This window comes from Meleagris gallopavo, chromosome 12 (assembly GCF_905368555.1).
Source record: "Meleagris gallopavo chromosome 12, MGAL_WU_HG_1.1, whole genome shotgun sequence".
Classification (NCBI taxonomy): Eukaryota; Metazoa; Chordata; class Aves; order Galliformes; family Phasianidae; genus Meleagris; species Meleagris gallopavo.
In genome coordinates this window covers 2,056,921-2,067,836 of record NC_139415.1, presented here as the reverse complement: position 1 = coordinate 2,067,836, position 10,916 = coordinate 2,056,921, and positions in this window count along the sequence as shown.

Sequence of the window (10,916 nt, the reverse complement as noted above, 5' to 3'; positions counted from 1 at the left end):
CAATTAAAATTAAGTTTACTTTAGCCATCTTCATGGCCCCGAGTTGACATGTATTTAAAAGTCCAAATGGTCGCTTCTGAGCGTGGCAAAGAGACTACAGACAATCCTCACCAGTGGGGAATGTTTTAATTTCTTTTTTTTAAAGAAGGTCTCTTACCTTTTTAGTTGGGCACCTGGGGTTGGGAGGAGACAGCCTGCGGTTCCCCCAAGCTGTGGCACAAAACACACTGTCTGAGTCACAGCACTGTAATTGCTGGAGGATATCAGGACTCTGAGAGCATAACAACACGAGCACAGTTTGGGACAGATCTGGCAGAAGCTTCATTAACCATGATCATAGCAATAGAATGCTCAGGAAGTATTTCCCTCTCTGCACAGTTTGCAGAAACCCAACTCACATAACTGTTTCAGGGAAATGAAAGGGGCAAGGAAAATCATTTATATGCCAATGAAGCCAATGGGAGGGAATGGACAAAGCTCAGTGCACCCATATGGCCAGGGAGCTCTCCTCCACAAGCACCTTGTAAGTGATGAGATGTCCTTGGAACAACGCCTCCTGTTTGCCTGAACAAGCAGCAAGACCCTTGCCTGATGGAGAAGAAAGCATCTTCACCCCTCTTCTGAGCTTCACCTTTGCATGCAGTGCTATTATCTCCAGCCTGGGTATGATTTAATACATTTATTTCACTGTGAGATCTCCGTGGCGGAGCTCACAGCCTTTTTTTTTTTTTCACATCTCAGTGTTGATCAGTCGGTGCTTAGCAAATTAATAATAAAGAGAAGGCGCCCTGAAAAATAGTTTCCTGTCCTAGGGAAAGTGGCCGTGCCTCCCAATCACTCCAAAGGGCACCGCTTTAGACCTCACCGAGCAAATGGTATTTAGCTGCAGCCACCTTTTAATGGGAATGATGTGCTCCTACAAGGGATGCAGTCAAGTGTATCGCATCTGAAGTTAGCCACGTGCTGCACAGCAAAAGGGCAGGAAGGGAGAAAGGGATGGAAGGAAATGCTGTTAGCCTCAGCGTCCAGCAGCAGCCGCTCCTGGCCCCATCCCAAGGTCTGACATCCTACCCAAAGCTGCCAATCACATTCAGCATCCAGGTCAGGAGAAGCATCCGCGAGGATCACCGTGGAGGCGGGCAAATATTTGCCAAGGATTCTTCCAAATCTCCAGGCCCGCCACGCGCTTGCTGCAAATGTATTTGCCGATCGTGGTCCTTGCACAAATTTGCAAATGAAGAGCAAAGAAGAGCATCGCTTCGGAGACAACTCCGCTGACTCGAATTAGGGTGCAGTAATTAACACCTTGAGAACTACCGGTGCACTACCTGAGCTGCACACAGCCAGGGAGTCTTCTCCTCTCATCTTGATGCTTTACCCTCAAGCTCTAGCCTGGCCAAGAACCCCGCTAATTAGCTACACTAATTAATCACAGTTTCTATTGTTTATCTTCTTGTTCTCCCACAAGCAGCCACAGCAGCCGGGCGCATGGCCGCAGTGGTAAGCCCAGATCACCTTCAAAGAGCACCAGCACGGCTCCACGGCAACGCTGGTAGGTGCCCAAGCTCTGCCACCACTGCTGGCACAGCACACAGCAGCCACCCTCCTAAACCTGCTAATCCCCCTGCATGCCAAAATCCACAGCCAGGCCGTGCTGAGGACAGAGCTGACAGGCCATTACCTCTCTGCTTGCTCCCTTTTGTCAGTGCTTGTTTTAAACGTGTATTTTTGCAAAAAGACACCGAAAAGAGAGAAAAGAAATGTTGGTCTGAGTGAGGCTGTGTTGTTAAATACTGAGAAATCCAACCTGGAATCCAACAGAGGCCAAGGCTTCTGGGCTTTGACACAGCCGACAAGCTGCAGCACAATGAGGAAATGCACGCACAGAAATAGCCAGCCAGGATAAAGGATTTACTGCCTCTTTCACAGAAAAGAAAAGAATGAGCTTAAACTCTCCATTTAGGAGCTGTAAAAAAAAAAAAAAAAAAAAAAAAGCCAACAGATCTGCAGGAGGAATATTTCAGCAGCAGGATTAGCAGGAAGTGAAGAAAAGCCAAATCCTTCTGTCCTGAGCACACAAGAGGATGCTGACCTTCTGCTCCAGGTCACCTCCATCCCAACACATCCTCGGACAGCCACGTCCCAGCGCAGCTCTTTGGCACAGTGGGCATCAGAGGAGCCCCCAGCCAAGGAGCTGTGCTGGTTGAAGAGCTGCTGCTTCATCACAGCCCCATCCACCCTCAGCCACAGCCTCCAGCTGTAAGGCAAAGTTTCAGCTTCCCTTAAAGTTTCCTCCATCTGAAGATGAAAGGAACTCCGGAAGAAGAAACAGGAACCCAGTTTCCCTGAGGAGAGCAGTTCAGCTGGATTATTTCTGACTAGCACCAGTCAGAACTGGCACTGCAGCCAGCCACATGAAAGGTCTTACCCTTCTCATGGAACCAGATCAAGTCTCCCAGCTGGAGGCCAGAAGAGCGGCAGAAGAACCCACCCATGATCCTGCTGGGAAGTGAGTTAAAAACCACAGCCTTCGTTTCTGGACTTAAACAGAGCACGATTTGCAAACCCAGCCCAAGACAGCTCCTGACAGAGCCATCACATCATCTTCCTGCCACCCCACAGAGAGACAGGAGCTGCTGGGGGCTCTTCTCATCTCCCTTCCCTCGAGGCAGGACTTTCACCATGCCCAATGGACAAGGTCAAGCATGGCCTTACCACCTCCAGCAATGGCGATCATTACAGTTGGAGAAGCCCTCTAAGATCACCTCCTCCAACTGTCCACCTACCACCAATACTGCCCACTAACCGTGCCCCTCACTGCCACGTATCTACATTTCTTGAGCACCTCCAGGGACAGTGACACAACCACCACCTGTGCAGCCCATTCCAGTGCCCAACCACTCTTTCAGAGAAGGTTTTTCCCAACACCCAACCTGAGCCTCCCCTGGTGCAACTTAAGGCCATCACCTCTTGTCTAGTGATCCAGCAGCCTCCCTTGGCAGCTTGTGCACTGCTTAATTACCCCCGTAGCTATGCATTGAAGTTTTTTATTGTAAGCAGCAACTGATTTCTCAGCAGCAACAAATACTTGGGAAAGCTTCCTCCCTGGCACACACTCTCTATTGTTCATCTCTTTCACATAAAGCGTTCCTAATGAAGAGGGAAAGAAGGATCTTGGCTTCTTTCAAAACAATCTGAAATATTATATTAAAAACATGCGCTGAGTGTTGACACATTTACTGCGTTGCTTTATAAAGCAAATTGCCCAAGCTCATTGTGAGCTTGACACTACTAAGACAGCACGTAGCTACACAGCTGGAAGGATACAGCTGCAAGAAGACCCACTTACACGAGGCACAGTGCACCAGACTTTGGGGGCAGCTGAAACCACCAGCACCAAACAGCCCCTCTGGGTCTGAAGCCCCAGGGGGAGTAGTGGAGGGGAGGTTTAGATTGGATGTAAGGAAGAAGTTTTGTACACTAAGGGCAGTGAGGCAGTGGCACAAGTTGCCCAGAGAGGCATTGCTGCCCCATCCCTGCGGACAGCAAGGTCAGGCTGGAGGGCTCTGATGTGCTGTGGGTGCTCCTGTGCATTGCAGGGGTTGCACTGATGGACTTCAAGGGCCTCTTCCAACTCAAATGGTTCTATGGTTCTGTTTATAGTACATACCAAGCCTGCTAGCAATGGGCAACTGTGGAAGCACACTCCAGTGTTTGCCCCTCCACACCAAGCCCAGTCCCTTGGAAATGAACAGATCATCCCATCTTCTCCTCCAAGCAGACCAGCACCCAAGGGTTCTCAGCACAGGGCAGGGAGGCTGCAGCATGCACAGAGCTGGTTTAGGTGCATTTACACACGACTTATCCTGGTTATACAGCCATATCCAAGATCTGGTGGTCCTTGGCACCAGGTCCTGCTCCTCCAAGTCCATTTGGGGCAGAGCACAACTGTTGCACAGCCAAAGGCTGTCCTCTGTCAGGAAGTGACAAAAGCCATCCAGGGAGAACAAGGGGCAACACAACATCCCCAGTTTCAGCACAGAGGAAGGCAAGGCAAGGGAAGGACTACAGAGGCCCCGAGCACCACACAGCTGCAGACAGAAGGCAGGGCTGGGAGAGCAACTGCAGAGGGATGGGATGAGCCGGAGCCTTCCCTAATGTAGAGAAAATTGCTTTTGCCAACTATCTGCAGTTTGGAAGCAATTACGTTTGGGGGAAAGCCGAGAGAGCACGTCTGGATGCTGCGAGCATGGCGTGTGTGCTTTAAAATGCAAGATATGAGTTGGGGGAAAAAAAAGAAAAGGAGAGAGAAAATTCCACTAAACAAAATGCTGTGCTGCGTTAAGTGCTGGGAGGTTGAAGTGCTGATGCTAAAAGGGAGGACAGGAGCTGGGGCAGCGCAGTTGCCAGCCATGGACAGCAGCCATGCAGGCACCCAGCTGCTATGTTAGCTGCAGAGAGCTCCTCCAAGCTGCAGGGAACACTTCTCATGGCTTCACCCTGCAACCTTTCACTCCTCACCCCTCTAAGCCGTTGGAATTAGAGAGGATTTCGGATCGTTAGTGTGCTGTCTCTAATGAGCGGGGCGGCAGGGTCTGCGAAGACTGCTGCCATCACTGCTCCCACACCAATCCCATGCTGTGTGCCCACGTGTGCTCCGTCCTTATCTGCTCCAGGACAGGTGTGGGAGCCGATGGCAGCCCTGACAGCGCCCCTTTTCAAAGTGCCACCACTCTGCCTACGGGCTCGCTACGGGCTCGGAATTGAGACATGAAGGAGATTTGTGCCTGAGATAATGGCATTTATTAGACAAGCTATTGAGGACAAAACAAAAGCCAACAGCGGAGAGCCACTGCAAGCAAGGCTTTCAAAAAAATCCATCAAGAACACAAAGAGGAGCAGTGCTAATAGGTGGTGCTTCCCATCGCTGATTAGAAAGCTTGTGCAGTCCCTTAATGGCTTTGGGAGAGAGCAGGCTGGTGTCACTGAGCATGAGGTGACAAGCACACATGAGCGGAGGTGACAGCGCCAGCCTGCTGCGTCTCACGGGGCCTGTGAGGACAGGGCAAGCAGAGAGGGCACGTCCTTGTCCCTTGTCCCTTGTCCCTAGCATGGCGGGGTCAGCACAGTCCTCTCCCGTTACCCCCACCTGCACCACAACCATTGCGCAAAGGCCCAACCCTGCAAACACACAGCAGGGACCACAGCCACTGAACATCTCTCCATCTATTCCCTGGTGGAATATTTTACATTTCCAACTTGGGCAAACAACACAAGAAGCCACCAAGTCTCTGGTGGCTAAGGCAGCCCCCAGGAAGCCTCTTCCACACCTGACCTTGCCAGCCCCTTCTTGCTGCGGGGCTGGGGTGCAAACCGAGGCAGAGGCAGCAGCAGGGAGATGGGAACACGAGGGCGTCCCCGCCGCCCGGCAGCTCAGCCTGAATTTATTGCTTGTGACACGCTGTCAAAGTGAGACGCGCCTCGTTAATCAGAGCCGAGGCAAACAAGAGGGCTCCTTAGTGAATTAAGGGAAATTAGGCAGGCTCCGCTGGGTGCACCGCTGCCTCCCTTCTTGCTGGGGGAGGACAGGAGAAGCAGGGCACGATGCACGGCACTGCCCACCAAGGATGCTCTGCTTCCCCTACCCTCCCCCCCCCCCCCCCAAAAAAGGGGCACACGAGACTCAAAGCACGGCCCCAGCACCAGCAGTGCAGCAGCTGCCAGTGGGCTGCCCAGTGCTCTGCTCAGGAGAGCTTGGATGCTCATGGAAAGCAGCTCGGCCCACGTGCTGGGCCAGCTCCAGCACAGCCAGCATCCCTAAAAGCCGAGTTTCCCCATGGATACAAGCAGGAGAGGCAAACACCAGCAAACACCAGGCTGTGTGCACCACTGGCATGGATGCACACAGAGCCCCAGCTGGCACTGGGAGCTCTACACCAAGAGATTCCCTTGCAGAGCTCCCCAGGCGCTTTGTTTCCCAACTCTTAAAACAGAACCCATTGACTCTTCCCCAGTGGCGTTCTTTGCTAAGGAAGAGATCTATTTTTAAAAGCTTTTCTTTTACAAATGACGTGGTTTTCCTTTGTGGGCTAGGCTGAGCTGGCACATGCTGTGCTTTGTTTTCCAAGCAGTATCAGCCCTCACTGCACAGGGCTCTCCTCTGGCACCTCAGCAGTGCCCTGGGCTGTTTGGATAGCGTGCAACCAGCCCTGTCCCCTCCAAGCTCCTCAGTGCCATCAGGGATGCTGAGCCACACCCTGACAGCAGCAGTTCAACAAGCCCAGTCCCTGCACAGGGAGCTCAGGGAAGAAAAGAGCTTCCAGCTCCCACTGGTGGAACCAGCTCTGCTCCAACCTCGGGAGCACCCAGCAGACAAAGGAGAAGCTGCAGCCCCAGAAGGTGTCCTGGTTGTCACCGTCCCAGGGCTGGAGACAGATCCCCCACGAGCAGAACGGAGTCCCTGCACTGCAGGAGGGTACACCCAAGCAGCCCTTCCCTGGGCCCTCATACACCTGCAGGCACTGGCAGCCCCAGGGATGCTGCCTGTGGGATGTAGGCACTGTCAGTCTGGTCCCTCAGTGCCAGGCAGGCTGAGCCCAGCCATTAGCAGCATTTTCCTAAATTAAACAATAAACAAGCAGCCGTTTCAGCTTTTCCTTACGCTTTGGCTCCTTATTAATCCCCACAGTAAACACAAAGGGAAGAAAAACAATTAACCTAAGAGGGATGCTTTCCGTTTAAGGATACGGATTGCTGCTATAAGCAGGCAACGGAGCCGAGCGAAGCGCAGCGAGCACCACAAGACCTGGCAGGGCTGGGCAGTGTGGCAGGCCCTGGTCCCCGTGGGAAGGGACAGGGTTCCCAGCCCACCCCACAGCTCTGTGGAACCCAGGATGACTCGCCTGGAGATGAGCCAGGTGCTGGCAACGGCACCTCACTCCTGCCTGGCTTTGTTAGCAAAGGAGCCCGGAGCTCTGCATCTCCTGGTAGGTCCATTGCTCATCCCACCGGAGCTGCTTCCCTCACAGTGCACCCAGCTAATTAATTACAGAGTGCAATCCAATCAGCCCGGCCATCCCATTTCACTTAAAGGCACTTAAGAGATAACGCCACCAATCCCCAGATGGACTGGCCTGACCCCAGGCTCTGGCAGCGCGGGTGCTCCAGGAGCTGGCACTGCCCTGAGCCACAAGCAGGTGATGGGAAGCCACCTGCCCATGCTGGGCACACTCTCAGTGTAGCAGAAGGACGGATCTGAAGGACAGATGCCAGCCCATCCCCTCCCTGCTGCCGACGTGTGCCCCGCATATGCTCAGCTATGGTGGAGGCTGCCTTGTTCTGATAAACCACACTGCATCGAAGGCCGTCTGCCTTGTGTGCTGCAGCTAGCCTCATCGCCTGCCCAAGCTCCCACTCTGCTGACTCCCCCCAAAAAGCCCTGTAAGTGGCAGCCTGGCCCTACCTGCAGGTGCTGGAGCAGGTTGCAGTGCTGGATCCTTGCAGCCCTGCAAGGTCTCAGTGCTCCGTGCCAGCTGAGCTCACAGCCTTCTTATGTTCAATGATGAAAGTGGCTGATCTCCGATTTACTGATCCTACACTTGGTTAATTTTGCCTACCCGGGGTGAGGATAAGCTCTTGGATTTGCAGACATTTTGAGGATTGTGGTTTTAATTTTTTTTTTTTCCTCCATTATTGTGTGTGCATGCGTCAAAAGCTCTTATGCCTTGATCCAAAGCCCAAAGCCAGAGCAGGGGATATATATCAAGTCTAAATATGCTCCCGTCACAGGTGGCATCAAAAGCTTGTTGCTGTTGCAGTGAGTGTGGCTTTGGCTCGTGCTCGGTCCAGCCTGCCCCACGGCTGCTTGGCTCCATCACTCCACTGCACAATCACTTGCACCTCCCAGCCCCTAAAGCAATGAGCATCACTACAACAACCAAACACCACGGTTTCATCCAGTTTCACCAGCTCCTTCACACCTCCGAGCAACTGGGGGCTTGGGAACATTGCAGCATGCACAACATCTGCCTCATGCACCTCTGGGAAAGCTCAGGAATGAGGATAGAGAATAGCTCAGCACATCTGGATGAAGGATAAGATCAAATATGATGTCCTTCCACCTCCTGCTGGTGTGTCCCAGCCCAGCACTGCACTGCTTCAGGGCTCAGAGAGGTGTCCTCGTGGTGGTGACATGGCTGTGCTGGGGTCCCACAGCTGGGGGTTCTGCAGAGCTCCTGCCTCCCAGCTGGGCCCTGGGGCACGAGGAGCAGGGAGCAGGAGGACGGGGAGGAGGAACTGATCCGTACATCCCCATACTGCAGCCGTGGTGGGGTGAGGGGAGAAGATTTCCCCACGGCTCCAGGACTGCAGCCCTTCAGATGCTGATGTCAAGAGCTGGTTCAGCACCTCAGGGATTTGGGCAGGAGGAGGACAGAAGATGCTCGATGGACCCTGAGCTCATCCAACCTTCCTTCTCGCAGAGTGCTGTGCAGAGGCCAGGTTCTGGAGGTGCTTTGCTCACTCTCAGCTCCCCAGTGCCCCATGCAGCGCATCGTCTCCTGACAAGCAGGGCGAGGGCTCCCCGGGGAGCTGCCTGCTTCAGAAGCAGAGCAGTGCTGGAAGAGCACCGGCCCTCAGAGGACAGCACCGATGTGATGTTGCGCCACCAGCCCGGAGCACCTGCTCTGCACCCAGCCCCAAAGCACCGAAGGAACACGCTGAGAGAACCCCCAGCCTTCAGCAACCATCCTTCCTTCGCCAGCTGTGCCAATAGGATTGCCACTGGAGCCCGCACCACCTTCCATACCCTGCTACGAAGCTGCCAATTAAACCACCGAGCTGCTCTCGGCTCAGCCTCCCGTGCGCGAAACCCTCCTGTTATCTCGCACCTGCCAAGAGCTGTGTCCCGGCAGATTTCTCACGAGCTGACACGGGAGGGTAATTAAACCCCTCTCTCTCCTCCGCCAGAAGCGCAGCGGATGAAAGCCGATCCCTGGGGCCGCCCTCGGGTCGCGGTTGCGGTGGTGGGCTGCCGTGCCAGGCGGGCAGCACGAGGGGAGGGGGCAGCTTCAGATTCGCCCTCACTGGGAAAGGGACGCGTGCCGAGCAGGGCGGTCACCTGCTGCTGCAACACCGAATGGCAGCGGATCAAGAGCCATCGGGGGCACCGTCCCCGAGCCGCCGGTCCCGGAGCTCCGGGCGCGACGCTCCGGGAATCCTCCCCGCCTCCAAGGGATCCAAGGGAGAGGGTCCCCAAAGCAAGGACCTCTGCCGGCAGCGCGGAGCCCCTCCCGCCCGCGGATACCCGGCAGCTCCCCGGGGACACGGCGCTTCCCTCCGCGCCCGGACCCCCATCTCCCACCTCCGTTTTACCTCCGTTGGGCGGTCGGGCGAGCGGCGCCGCGCTGCAGCTGGGCTGGGCTCGGCGGGGCCCGGCGCATCCTCCGCCGCTCCGGCTCCGCCCGGCTCCGCGCTCCCCGGGCACCGCGGCAGCGGCGGGGGCGAGCTCCCGCCCCGGGGCTGCGGCTCCGGCTGCGGCCGGCCCCGCACAGAGCGGTTCAGGCTCCGCTCAGCCGCCGCGCCGGGCACCTCCCGCAGCCGCCGCCGCCGCGCCCCCCGCCCGCCCCCAACCCCCCCCCCCCCCCGCGCCTCCCGCGCCCGGCCCCGGTGACAAATGGCGGGGCGGCCGGGCTGGCTTTAAAGGGAGAGAGCCGGCTGTGTGGAGCCCCGGGTGCCGGGAGGACGCTGCGGTGGAGCCCCGACCCCTCAGCGCAACGATGGGAGCTCTGCTCCCTTCGCATCCGCGGGCGCGCCGAGGCGTCGGGGCTCAGCCGCACCCCTGGCTATGGCTCTGCAAGACCGCCTCTGCTTTTTCGCGCACTCGTCCGTGATACCCATCGTTGTGGGACACGCGGGGGCTGTGCCGTGCCCCTTTCGCACCAGCAAGTCCCGTGCTGCTGTGACCTTTGGGGCTCCGTCCAGCAGCCGCTCCATTCGGTGCTGTGCATCACAGCGCTCAGGACAGGGTTTGGAACGATTCCCGCCCCATTGGCACCGGGATAAGTAAGGAAAACCACCTGCAAGGAGGATCGTAAGGCAATTAATGCATAACATTATCAATGACGTTCTTATTCCAGCTCCACTTGTTATCACAACAAGCTTCGCTCCGGTCCACCATGATGCATAAAGCAGCTATCTCCTGAATCTGATTTCCTGTTTGGAGATGATCTCTAGCTGAGAAATTACCTGCTCTCAAAGCTGATTAGAGCCCTAATCAGCAGATTCTTCACCAGCCCTTTAGGCAGCCCCAGAATACAGAAGGAGCTCACGGTAATTTTGCACACGTGTTTGCTCAACCCCAAGGCATGCCGAGAGGACGCAGGGAGCAGCCTGCCAGAGCTGGGGGAGGCAGAGGAGTCACACTGAGGTGGTAAGCACGGGGCACTGCGGAGCACCTTGGGCACCCCGTGTCACCCAGGGGTCCCCAGAGCCCTCTTGGGGCTGCTCACCCCTGCATCAATGCACCCTGAAGCACTGGGACAGACACACCGCCCTCCCTTTCTCTGACTCTGCTGCGTTCTTCCTCTCTCCACACCCCATCCCGTGCCATTTCCAAAGCATTGAGGTATTTTTCCTCCTCTTCCTCTACAGCGCCGCAGCTTTCATGGTTGAAATTTTCTCTCCTGATTTCTAGCCCACAACAGCCAGTTTAAGCCTATTTGTTCTTGTGCCAGCACAGTCTTTTAGCTTAAATGGTTCTTTTCCGTACCTGGTGTTTTCTTGCTTGGTATATTTATGGGGAGCAATCATATCACTGCTTTCTCTGCCTTTGCTGGGCTCAACAAGCCGAATGCTCTCAGTCTCCTCTCATAAGCCAGGCTCTCCATCCCCAGCCACGAGTGCTCTGCACTGCTGCC